Consider the following 14,488-nt stretch of genomic DNA (forward strand, 5'->3'; position numbering starts at 1 on the left):
TATTTCTATAAGTTGAAGTTATTCTAGGGTGTGTTAGTTTTAAGTATCATCGATGATTTTATTGAATTTCTTTTCAGATTACACTCCTTGTCTTTCATTTTGTATTTTTTAATATTGAAATTTTTCTCTGGTATTTTCGATAATAATTTTAATTATTTTTTGGATGGTACTCTTATGGTGGGGCCTAAGAGTTAGATTCATTCCTTTGAATTATATTCGGATGTGAGCATCTTTAGGATGCACATCCCTCGTGGGTCTTCAGAAGCGGTTACCTCCTCGTGGTTAGACCTGGGCAATGGTATTTTACTTTCCATGTAATGTTTAACATATTTTGATATGTTTTACATTCCATTGCAAGCAAAATCCAGCCAAAGACCGCTTACCATAAACATTATAATTGTAATTAGTTTCTGTAATTTTCCAATGAACATATTTTTATTCCTTTCCTTGGCTCCTTCTATCCATTTCATCTCCAGAAACTAATTACCTTATAATGTTTTTTAATAACTTTTATAATGTTACAGGCATTACACCGATAAAACAAGAAATCTTTTACTGTAATATTTATTTTATTTTATTTCAGGATAAAATTATTTTTGTTATAATGCATATTTTATTTTTTAATGCAGGTTTCTACTATCTCACAATATGTCGATTTCAAACAAGTCTGCAATTGAAAGGAAATATCATACCTTTCTAAAGATAATTTTTTTACAAAGAACAACGGCTTAGTCTTTAAGTGTATTTCGAAGACGAAGGTACTTCGAGAATATATTTCGTTTTTTTTAACAATAATTGATACTTCTATCGATTATTTAACAATTATTTTAATATTCTTGTACACTCTACTTACATTACCAATAATTTAACACTTGGAATCTCATTACTGCGCATGAACAATAAAATAATTACGTTAGAATGAAAAGGATGTTAAAATTCAGACGTTGTAATCTTGAATTTTCTTTATTAGAATTATAATTAACGATGGACACATTTTTAACATAAAAACAAGTCATATAAACAACTTTCTAATCAATGTTTTGTTTTAAAGAACAACGGCTCAGTCTATAAGTGAATTTCGAAGAGGAAGGTACTCCGAAAATATATTCCGTACTTTTAAACAATAAGTGATACTTCTATCGATTAATTAACAATTATTTTATTATTCTAATACACTTTAATTATTATTCAGATTGGTTTAACACATATACATTGGTTTTAACGTTGCATACACATAAACGTACTTTGAATAGAAAATAATTTTAAAATGAATTTATTTTTTCAGTTTATCAGATGACTGTCTTTAACTTCATTGCATTCCTGGATCGAAATGTAATATAAAATGCTCCAATTACTTAGATAGCCAATGAAATTGTATTAATATTCATTAAAATTTCTATTTCAGAAGCGGTTTTAATGGGTAGCAGATAAATTTTTTGTTCGTAAAGGGTGGTACCATTTATCATCGATGATTCTATTGAATTTCTTTTCAGATTACACTCCTTGTTTATCATTTTGTATTTTTTAGTATTGAAATTTTTCTCTGGTATTTTCGATAATAATTTTAACAATTTTTCGGATGGTACTCTTATGGTGGGGCCTAAGAGATAGATTCATTCCTTTGAATTATATTCGGATGTGAGTATCTTTAGGATGCACATCCCTCGTGGGTCTTCAGAAGCGGTTACCTCCTCGTGGTTAGACCTGGGCAATGGTATTTTACTTTCCATGTAATGTTTAACATATTTTGATATGTTTTACATTCCATTGCAAGTAAAATCCAGCCAAAGACCGCTTAAACAATAAACATTATAATTGTAATTAGTTTCTTTTTAACTTCCTAATTAATAACTTCCATGTAATATTCTTGCAGATGAAAAATCTACTCCTCAAAGTTATCACTGCGCATGAGCGATAAAATAATTACATAAAAATGCAAAAAAATACAAATTTGAACGTTTTCATCTTAAATTCTATTAATTAGGTTGATTATTTTAGTTACGCACATGCGCAACGTTCGGAAAGTCATATCAACAACATTGAATGAAAGAAATTTTCATAGAGGACAATGACCTAGTTTAACAGCTGATTTCGAAGAAGACGGTACTCCTGACCTATATTCCGTTCTTTTAAACAACAATACACACTTTCTTCTAATAATTGACAATTATTATAATACTCTAATATATTATCTTCATATTTTAGATTGTTTAAACATATATAAATTTGTTTAACCATATTAAATTATCATGAACATACTTTGAATAGAAAATAATTTCCATATGATATTCTTGCAGATGAAAATTCTACCCGCTGAAGTCATCACTGCTCATGAACAATAAAATACTTACTTTAGAATAAATAAAATAATAAAATCTGTACGTTATAATATTGAATTTTCTTTATTAGAATTACAATTACCGTTGCACACATGATCAACACATATAAGGTCATATAAACAACTTTCTAATCAATGTTTTGTTTTAGAGAACAACAGCTCAGTCTATTAGTGCATTTCGAAGAGGAAGGTACTCCGAAAATATATTCCGTACTTTTAAATAATAATCGATACTTCTATCGATTAATTAACAATTATTTTAATATTCTAACACACCCTTCTTATATTACAGCATAATTTAACACTCGAAGTCATCACTGCGCATGAATAATAAATTAATTACATTAGAATAAAAAGAATGTTAAAATCTAAACGTTATAATTTTGAATTTTCTTTATTAGAATTATAATTACCGTTGCACACATGATCAACATATATGAAGTCATATAAACAACTTTCTAATCAATGTTTTGTTTTAGAGAACAACAGCTCAGTCTATTAGTGCATTTCGAAGAGGAAGGTACTCCGAAAATATATTCCGTACTTTTAAACAATAATGGATACTTCTATCGATTATTTAATAATTATTTTAATATTCTAATACACTTTAATTATTTTTCAGATTGTTTCAACGCATATACATTGGTTTTAACGTTACATACACATTAACGTACTTTGAATAGAAAATAATTTTAAAATGAATTTATTTTTTCAGTTTATCAGATAACTGTCACCCACTCTTATGGTGAAATTTCATGAATAAAATAGCCCAGTTTCACGATAGATTTCAAAGATAACGGTAATTATATCATATATTCCGAGGTTTTAGAAAACAATAGACACTTGCATTGATAATTAATAATTATTTAATTATTCTAATACACTTTACTTATATTACAGAAAATATTTGTACTTGAAGTCATCACTGCGCATGAACAATAAAATACTTACTTTAGAATAAATAAAATAATAAAATCTGTACGTTATAATATTGAATTTTCTTTATTAGAATTATAATTACCGTTGCACACATGATCAACATGTATGAAGTCATATAAACAACTTTCTAATCAATGTTTTGTTTTAGAGAACAACAGCTTAGTCTATTAGTGCATTTCGAAGAGGAAGGTACTCCGAAAATATATTCCGTACTTTTAAATAATAATCGATACTTCTATCAATTAATTAATAATATCTCATTATTTTAATATACTTTAATTATTTTTCAGATTGTTTCAACGCATATACATTAATTTAAACGTTACATACCTATTAACATACTTTGAATAGAAAATAATTTTAATATGAATTTATTTTTTTAGTTTATCAGATGACTGTCTTTAACTTAATTGCGTTCCTAGATCGGAAGGTAATATAATATGCTCCAATTACTTACATTGCAAATAAAATTGTATTAATATTCATTAAAATTTCTGTTTCAGAAGCGGTTTCAATGGGTAGCGGGTAAATTTTTTGTTCGTAATGGGTGGTACCATTTACGAACAATGAATTTACTTCAGGTATGCGACCCTGCCCACGCGAGCCATGATTCTATCTTATTCCCAAGGATAGAATCATGTTCATTTAACTTTTAAGCTGGAACTATCGTCTTTTTTTTTCTTTTTCTTTTTTGGTTTTTTGATATGCATTGATAGATATGCATTTAGCATGGGAAACTGAAGCTATATTGTAAGGGAAAACATCTTCCGCTAATTGTTAGACGGACCCAAGGATTCTTTTCCGTAAGTTCGCAATAGTATACGGTGTTGGACTGAACATGTAGTGTAGGTTTCTCCTAAATTTAGAGTCAGTGGACTAGTCCAATCGGGGGGAAACCACTTAAAAAAAAAAATCGTGAAAAGTTTGCTTTAAAAGTTACACCCATCCCCCATTTTTCCTATCCCTTTTCTTTTTTAACTCTTTTTTATCCCTTTGTTTTCTGTTGCAGATTGGACTATGGTAAGGAAACGACCACAGGTGGACCAAAGGAGGACCATAAAGGAACAAGAAGTGGACTTGGTAATGTAGGATAGTATAAAATAATTATTTGTATAAATAAAATGAAAATTTGTATCTTTAAATAATTCTTTTTGTAGCATCGCACATGTGTGATCATTATTTTTAATGTATTTTCTTTATTTATAGGTTCCATGGAACAATTCATAATTGTATACTCTTTTTAATTATTATACTTTATTTTATGGAGATTGAAAATTATGTATATAAATGTATATAGATTGTATTTCTATAAGTTGAAGTTATTCTAGGGTGTGTTAGTTTTAAGTAACATCGATGATTCTATTGAATTTCTTTTCAGATTACACTCATTGTTTATCATTTTGTATTTTTTAGTATTGTAATTTTTCTCTGGTATTTTCGATAATAATTTTAACGATTTGTCGGATGGTACTCTTATGGTGGGGCCTAAGAGTTAGATTCATTCCTTTGAATTATATTCGGATGTGAGCATCTTTAGGATGCACATCCCTCGTGGGTCTTCAGAAGCGGTTACCTCCTCGTGGTTAGACCCGGGCAATGGATATTACTTTCCGTGTAATGTTTATCATATTTTGATATGCTCTACATTCCATGGCAAGTGAAATCTAGCTAAAGACCGCTTATCATTAATATTATAATAATAATTGGTTTCTTTCATTTTCCTAATTAATATCATATTCACATTCCTCTCATTGTTTTCCCTTATAATATTCACTTTCATATTATATTTCACATAATAATACTCGATTTATTTTGTAGTAACTTTAATCATGTACATTCTTTCAGTCGATTTTTTGACGTGTAGTGCGGTCGGTTTAAAACACGTCTCGGTCGCGTTCGCGTTCGCGTTTGTAATAAAAAACTTTATTATAGTTTTTTATTTTCGTTACCATCTACTGGTCAACGTCATCTTAAGGGTAGGAAACCCATCGGGCATTCATCACTGAAGACTACAAGTAAGTATAAATTTTCTATCAAACATTTTGATGATAATTTTAATGTGTTTTTTATATTATGACGATGATATTAATAGTTCTTTTTCATTTTTCTGTTTCAGAGTACCATTGCAATCGTGCGTGTTGGCAATGAAGGGATCGTTTGTTAGCATCGTTCAACAAAATCGCGAATTAGAGTCAGTGTTTGTTCGTCGTATATAAAAATGTCGGTTTTGTTCGGGTAAAGAAACTCCGATAGTTTCTTTTATTCGATTGAAACGCGCGCGCATCGTCATCCTAAGGGTAGGAGACCCATCGGGCATTCATCACTGAAGATAGAAGGTAAATTAATTTTGATATTAAACATTTAATTGAATAATTACTTATAATTTTGAAATGATAACAATGATTCTAATCGTTTTGTACTTTTTTCTTATTTCAGAAGGGTAAGCAGTGTGAGTGTTTGAATTTTTTGACTGCGTGCAATGCAGTTAATAAAAATTAGAGTCAGTGTTTGTTCGAATAATTAAAGTCAAATTAAATCGCGAAGTAGAGTCAGTGCCGTGTTCGTGATAAGAAACACGTAAAGTTTCTCCGTCGTTTGAACCGTCTACAGCATCGTCATCTTTAAAGGTGGGGATACCTGTCGGGCATCATCTAAAAAGATGAAAAGGTAAGTTAACTTTTGTATTAAACATTTCTACAATAATTTTATATGATTTTTAAATGATAACAATGATTCTAATCGTTTCGTTTTTCTGTTTTTTGTTCACAGGTAAGACGTGTGTCGGGTTTTGATATTTTAACTGTCCGGTATGCAGTTGTAAAAGTAGAGTCAGTGTTTGTTCGAATAATTAAAATCAAATTTTTATCGCGAAATAGAGTCATTGTTTGTTCTTTTATATTATATTATTTTTATATCACGGATTTAGAATCATCTATAACTGCGAGCAATGCAGTTAATTACAATAGTGTATTTGTTCGTATAAAGTTGTTTTTTTTATTTATAACAGTCGTACAGACTGTTCGCGAAAGTAGAGTCAGTGAAGTGACCGGGAGTGAAATTGTTGTGTGTTTGCATTTGACTGCGTGCAATGCAGTTTTTTTTAAAAGTAGAGTCAGTGTTTGTTCGATTAATTAAAAAGTACAATTTTGATCGTGAAGTAGAGTCAGTGACCGGGCGGGCGTAAATTAAATTCAAATAATACGCGTATGTAGAGTCAGTGTTGTTCGTCGTATCAGACAAATTTCGGTTTCGCGATAAGAAACTCATCTATAGTTTCTTATATTCGTTTATCGCGTTATTAGAGTCACGCGAGTGAGTGTGTGAGTGCAAGGAAAGTGCATCAAGAAATTCTCCGATGGACCTGGTGGACGAGGGATGCAGCTGGGACCATTTTCTACGAAGTAGGAGTGTTTTGGAGCCATCGCAGAACTTCTTAAACCGCGAGTTTTTATTTAAAGTCCCTCCGGTGCTCAATCATGCCGAGGATGAAAGGTCCCAATCGGCACGAGCTACTGGTTGTAATTTTTACCAAAAAAATTATTGACGAGCACATGAGTTTATACCAAAAAAGGATTATTCCTTTTTTGGAATGGCTCATGAAACTGTATATTTCATTGTATGTATGTTTCATTAGTTTAGGATAGGTCTTCTTGTCTTATCGGCTAAATTCATTTTAATTTACAGTGCAAATTACTTAAATGCACTTTTATTTTTTATTACGTGTTTGATTCGGGTTTTAGTAGTGGTGAAATCGAGTATTAATTTACTCGATTTCGTACCAATAAAGCATGTAATAAATTTCTTACATGCATTGCTTCGTAATTAGTATATTTAATCGCGATTAATTTCGATATTATAAATAAATGAGCAAGAAGACAAACCCCTTTCGCGAACGGATAGACTCTGGCAATTAAGTGGCGGCTATAAAAAGCCCAGTTCTTTAATTAGAACAGCCAACTGAATCAAAGGAGTCGTCCGAGGTTTTTTAATTATTTTCAATTTTTAATATCTTTTTTTTTTGAAAGTCTTAAAGACTTGTAGAGTCATAGTCCGCTTAGATTTATTTGAGAATATATATTTCATTGTATTAATCATTTTTTAGATTAGGATTTTCAGCAACTAATATACTAATACCCCCTTTTTCCCCCCTATGCACGCTTCGTTCTCATCTATGCGTGTTACCCAGGTGTTACACGTATGGGTGAGAAAAAGATTGCATGGGTTATTAGTTTTTAAGTTTTCCTTTGGCGGCTGTCATTGTGCTAGTGATTGCACGGTGTACATTGCACCTGTGTGTGCGTAGTAGGTGGTGCATTGTACATCGTTCGCGATACGTGTAATACCGCGCATTTTTGTAAAAGTTATTAAAATAAAAATAACTTGTAAAGTCACGCGTACGATACGAATTTTTTTTTTTTTTTAATAATCGTTTTGCATAGTAGAGTCACCCACATTTATTTGTGGAAATATACACGTATATAACTAGTATGCATATATATACTAGTGTATACTTGTATTTTTGCAGTAGTTTTATTTGCAATAATCACTAGCCTTGATAGACGATTACAGCAACTGGTACGTAACCTTTTAGAATTTAAGTTTAGAAATACGCGGTTGAACTAGGGTGACGGAGGTGCCCCGGGGCATGCTCTCTAGTGTAGGCTTTTGCACCCTGGTGGAGTGTGTGAGAACCGTGGAGTGAGTGGGTGGGTATGTGTGTATTCTATGAGTGAATGTGAAACTTTAATTTTAAGTATGTAGGACCCCGGAAAAGCACATGGTACACTTGCACTTTAATAGTTCAAGTCCCATCTCCGGGTTTTTTTTATATAGAATTGTCACAAAATTTTATCTTTTTATTCTATCATGCTTAACTCGTACATTTATTTTGTGATAATTCTATCATTTTTAATATGTATCATGATTCAAAGGTATTTGCAACCATTTGAAAGATTTATTTATCGATTCTATCTCGAACGAGATATAATCGAAATTAAATTCGCAAAATCTTTGATGAATTTGATACTTAGTTTTAAGTATAACAGGTTTAACACTTCGCACTATCGCGATTTAGTCTTTTTGAAATGTTTGATATAATTTAATTAAATAAAAATATTGCAAAAAAAATACATTGCACATTTTTAGTATTATATTTATTTCAATTCGTTTTTATTATTTGATAATAAAAGTGCGAAGTGTCATGGACTAGCTTAATTAACTGCTCGGACATTCGATTAAATGTGCTCGTGTAACATGTGCACAGTCGATGAACTCTAAGTTCATTGATTGTCCACGAGCTAGGATAGCTAACGGTAAACGCGAATTTATTTTGTAATAATTATTTAACAGAGTTATAACAAACATCGGAATTATTTTGCAAAATGGTATGTATGATAAAAACATAAATGAAATTATTTCATAGGTATTGTAATATGAAATGTATTTCATTTATATTAGTATTATAAGCAGTTGAGAGTAATTGGGTGAAAATGTCTTGAAGTCGTTTCTAAATTGTAGGACCATAACTTGGCATGTTACAACGATATGGTATTAGAATAGAATTGATAATTTACATGGTTAATAATATTCCTTTCGACGAAGAAATATCTCTCGATCAAAAGGTAATAATTATTTTCAATGTAAAAAGAGCTCAGGATGTTTTACTAATCACATTTTTATTTTCAGGGTTGTGTTAGGGTTGGTTAGGTCGGGTTTTTTTTCATTTTATAATTTAGAATCAGGGACAATTCTGATTCTATATCATTGATCGTTGTAACATGCTAAATTATGTGAATACTTTTTGGGAACGATTGATGTTTTTGGTCAATGATTCTTTTCATGCTCGCACGTAGGGAATGTCCGACAGTAGGCATCAAGAAAGAAGAGGCAAAATGCCGAAGAGGCCCCCACTTAATTGTGGCTCAAGAGGGCAACTATGTACTCAATGAGTTATTTGCAAATTCAACAGCATGGTTGAATTTTTGCGAATAGCTCGTTGGTCATTTGATATTTTGATTGTTTTATTATTTTGCTCGTCAATAATTTATAGTGGTTTTTTAAGAATGGAAGTAATTAATATAGTTTTCTTTCTGTTATAGGTGAATATCGTTGGAATTACCACCACCAATTACCAGAGATTTTTATTACCAAAAATAAATCGAGTATTTGAAAAATTTGATTTTATAGAGTACAATCCCAATTAGAATTCCCCCTCACTTTAATATCATATCATTTTATCATTTCCAATTACCCCACACCTTTCTTCATTATTCATTTTATTCATAGAAACTAATTATTTTATAATATTTTTTAATATATCTTTTTTTCTAGGTATTAGTAACTTAATTTTCATTTTATTTTGTTTCAGAATATGATTAATTCTAATGCACTTGTAAGTGCATCGGGTTGGTTTTTCATCGGGAACTTGCCCTTCGATGCATTCATTGCATCTTTTCAGCTCCTCAAAATAATCTTTTCTTTTTCTTTTTCAGATTCGTTTCGAGTTTCTTTTTTCAATGGGTAGCGGGTAGATTCTTTCTTTGGTTTCTTCGCAAAGAAAGGGTCTACTTCAGGGATGCGACCCTGCCCTACGCGAGCCATGGTTTTCTCCTATCTCCAATAACTGAGAGAAATCATGTCCTTTACCTTGAATTTCATCCCACCAACCATCACTCCTTTCCTACTTCTTTATTTTTCTTTTTGTTTTAGGTTTCTTCTTGTTTTAGGTTTCTCATAATAGTGGAGTATTCAAAAGGAGAGGAATATGGACCAGAAGAGGACTGAGTTATGGTAAACGGGTTGTATTTCAATTTATTTATATTACTTTTTTATTCACAGGATGAATTATAAAGACGATGCAATATTACATCCAAGAATAATAGGAAGCAGATAATAAGAGGACTATAATTATGGTAAAGGGTAATATAAAATAATTACTTGCAAAAATAATTAAAGTATTTTAATTCTTTTTATTTGATTCTTTCTAGTATCATCGTATGTGTATGATAGTTATTTTTAATATATCTTCTTTTATTTTCTACAGGTATTATCTAATATCGTTTTTCTTTTCTACAGGTACCATCTAATATTATATATATTTATTTTTATTATATTATATTTTTTATAGATTAAAAATTAATCAATATAAAATATTCGTAACTTGTAATTTTCTTATGTGCATATATTGAAATTATTCTAGAGTGTGTTACTTTTAGGTAACATCGATGATTTTATTAAATTTATTTTTAGGTTACACTCATGGTTTATCATTTTGTATTTTTTAATATTTTTTAAAAATAATAAAAATAATTCTAAAGATTTTTTTATGGTGGTACTCTTATGGTGGGGCCTAAGAGTTAGATTCATTCCTTTGAATTATATTCGGATGTGGTAATCTTCAGGATGCACATCCCTCCTGGGTCTTCAGAAGCGGTTACCTCCACGTGGTTAGACCCGGGCAATGGTATTTTACTTTCAATATAATGTTTAACATATTTTAATATGCTATACATTCAATTGCAAGTAAAATCTAGCCAAAGACCGCTTACCATAAACATTATAATTGTAATTAGTTTCATTTAACTTTCTAATTAATATCATAATTTTTCTTATTCCTTTTCTTTTATCCACATTTCATCTATAGAAACTAATTATTTTATAATGTTTTTTAATAACTTTTATATTTTTACAGATACCACACCGAACAGACAAGAATTGTTTCAATGTAATTGTCGTTTTACTTTGTTTCAGGAAATGATTGAATACAACGTAGCTGCAAAGCACCTTTTTAACACGTTCCCTGCCAAGTCCAACTTGTAATACAGGTCATTTGATTTTCAGCTCATTAAATAAATATGTCTGCGTATACCATTTATGGTACATGTGACCTGATCATCAAGTTTAACATGTACTACAAATGGTACACATTGTATGGAATGTATTAAATCATTTTCAAATTTTTACAGATACTCAAAAGTAATATGAAATGTTTAAAATTTAATGTTCATTTTTGTTTCTTGTTCTTTTTAATTCTAATAGACGTGTTAAAATAGCAGTACTCTTAGTATAGTTACAAAATAAATAATAACATTTGTTTAAAAAATAATTTGATTTATTCATTAGTATATTGTAAAAATATGAAGTAGCAGCACAATGTAAAGTGTTATAAAATATATATGTAATATGGAAGACATTAAAACTATACATAAAAATACAAGGTGGTGCTAAACCAGTAGCATCATAACCCACCTATGATATAAACAAACGAAGTTTGATATATATCGATAGTTCAAAAATCGATATATCGAAGTTCTATATATATCGAAAGTTTAAAAATCGATATATCGAACTTCGATATATCGAAGTTAGATAATCGATATATATCGATAGTTCGATAATCGATATATCGAAGTTCGATAATCGACATATCGAAGTTCGATATATATCGATAGTCCGATTTTCGATATATATCGATAGTTCGATAATCGATATATCGAAGTTCGATATATCGATAGTTCGATAATCGATATATCGAAGTTCGATATATATCGATAGTTCGATTTTCGATATATATCGATAGTTCGATAATCGATATATCGAAGTTCGATAATCGATATATCGAAGTTCGATATATCGATAGTTCAATAATCGATATATCGAGGATCGATATATATCGATAGTTCGATTTTCGATATATATCGATAGTTCTATAATCGATATATCGATAGTTCGATTTTCGATATATATCGATACTTCGATAATCGATATATCGAAGTTCGATATATCGATAGTTCGATAATCGATATATCGAAGTTCGATATATATCGATAGTTCGATTTTCGATATATATCGATAGTTCGATAATCGATATATCGAAGTTCGATATATCGATAGTTCGATAATCGATATATCGAAGTTCGATATATATCGATAGTTCGATTTTCGATATATATCGATAGTTCGATAATCGATATATCGAAGTTCGATAATCGATATATCGAAGTTCGATATATATCGATAGTTCGATTTTCGATATATATCGATAGTTCTATAATCGATATATCGATAGTTCGATTTTCGATATATATCGATAGTTCGATTTTCGATATATATCGATACTTCGATAATCGATATATCGATAGTTCGATAATCGATATATCGAAGTTCGATAATCGATATATCGATAGTTCGATAATCGATATATCGAAGTTCGATATATATCGATAGTTCGATTTTCGATATATCGAAGTTCGATATATCGATAGTTCGATAATCGATATATCGAAGTTCGATATATATCGATAGTTCGATTTTCGATATATATCGATAGTTCGATAATCGATATATCGAAGTTCGATATATCGATAGTTCGATAATCGATATATCGAAGTTCGATATATCGATAGTTCGATAATCGATATATCGAAGTTCGATATATATCGATAGTTCGATTTTCGATATATATCGATAGTTCGATAATCGATATATCGAAGTTCGATATATCGATAGTTCGATAATCGATATATCGAAGTTCGATATATATCGATAGTTCGATTTTTGATATATATCGATAGTTCGATAATCGATATATATCGATAGTTCGATTTTCGATATATATCGATAGTTCGATAATCGATATATCGAGGATCGATATATATCGATAGTTCGATTTTCGATATATATCGATAGTTCGATAATCGATATGTCGATAGTTCGATTTTCGATATATATCGATAGTTCGATAATCGATATATCGAAGCTCGATATATATCGATAGTTCGATAATCGATATATATCGATAGTTCGATAATCGATATATCGAAGTTCGATATATCGATAGTTCGATAGTTCGATAATCGATATATCGAAGTTCGATATATCGATAGTTTAATAATCGATATATCGAAGTTCGATATATATCGATAGTTCGATAATCGATATATCGAAGTTCGATATATATCGATAGTTCGATTTTCGATATATATCGATAGTTCGATAATCGATATATATCGATAGTCCGATAATCGATATATCGAAGTTCGATATATCGATAGTTCGATAATCGATATATCGAAGTTCGATATATATCGATAGTTCGATTTTCGATATATATCGATAGTTCGATAATCGATATATTGAAGTTCGATATATATCGATAGTTCGATAATCGATATATCGAAGTTCGATATATCGATAGTTCGATAATCGATATATCGAAGTTCGATATATATCGATAGTTCGATAATCGATATATCGAAGTTCGATATATATCGATAGTTCGATTTTCGATATATATCGATAGTTCGATAATCGATATATCAAAGTTCGATATATCGATAGTTCTATATATATCGATAGTTCGATTTTCGATATATATCGATAGTTCGATAATCGATATATATCGATCTTCGATATATCGATTATCGTACTATCGATATATCGAAGTTCGATAATCGATATTTTGAAGTTTGATATATATCGATAGTTCGATAATCGATGTATCGAAGTTCGATATATCGATAGCTCGATAATCGATATATTGAAGTTCGATATATATCGATAGTTCGATAATCGATAGATTGATATATCGATAGTCGAATTCAGGTTTCTCTCTCTCTTCCTTTCTTTCTTTCCTTCTTTCTCTGATTTTCTATCTCGCTGCTGCAAATGAACGAGAAAGAGTGTGAGTGCAAGAGAGAGAGAGAGAAAGAGAAAGATAGAAAAGGTTTTACGAAATCAGGCAATTATTGTCAGTATTGTCTGGGACATCTGCCATGCCAGGCGGTGGTCTCGCTGGGTTCGATTATACGCGGGAAGAGAAAAAAGAAAAATTCGAACGAGAGTGGCTGCTGGACCGACAGCGGCTTCTCGATCCTTCGATAGCTTCTCTTTTTCTCTGTGTATGCATGTGTATATATATATGTGTGTATGTGTGTGTGTTTGTGTAAAAAGGTAAGAGCAGAAAGGAAGAGAGTAGGAGGAGCATGTGTGCTCGGATCAAACGATGCCCTTTATGTTCCTACCTTACGAAAAGTTTAGTCTCTTTTTATTTTGTTTTTCTTTTCTATCTTAATCTCCAACCCTTTATCATATAATCGTATAAAATAACAACGGCTCAGTCTATAAGTGTACTTCGAAGAGAAAGGTACTCCGAAAATATATTCCGTTCTTTTAAACAATAATCGATACTTCTATCGAATATTTAACTATTAT

The sequence above is a fragment of the Polistes dominula genome, unplaced genomic scaffold (genome assembly GCF_049000335.1).
Source record: "Polistes dominula isolate Pdom_NZ unplaced genomic scaffold, Pdom_raw_medaka contig_32, whole genome shotgun sequence".
In the NCBI taxonomy this organism is placed as follows: Eukaryota; Metazoa; Arthropoda; class Insecta; order Hymenoptera; family Vespidae; genus Polistes; species Polistes dominula.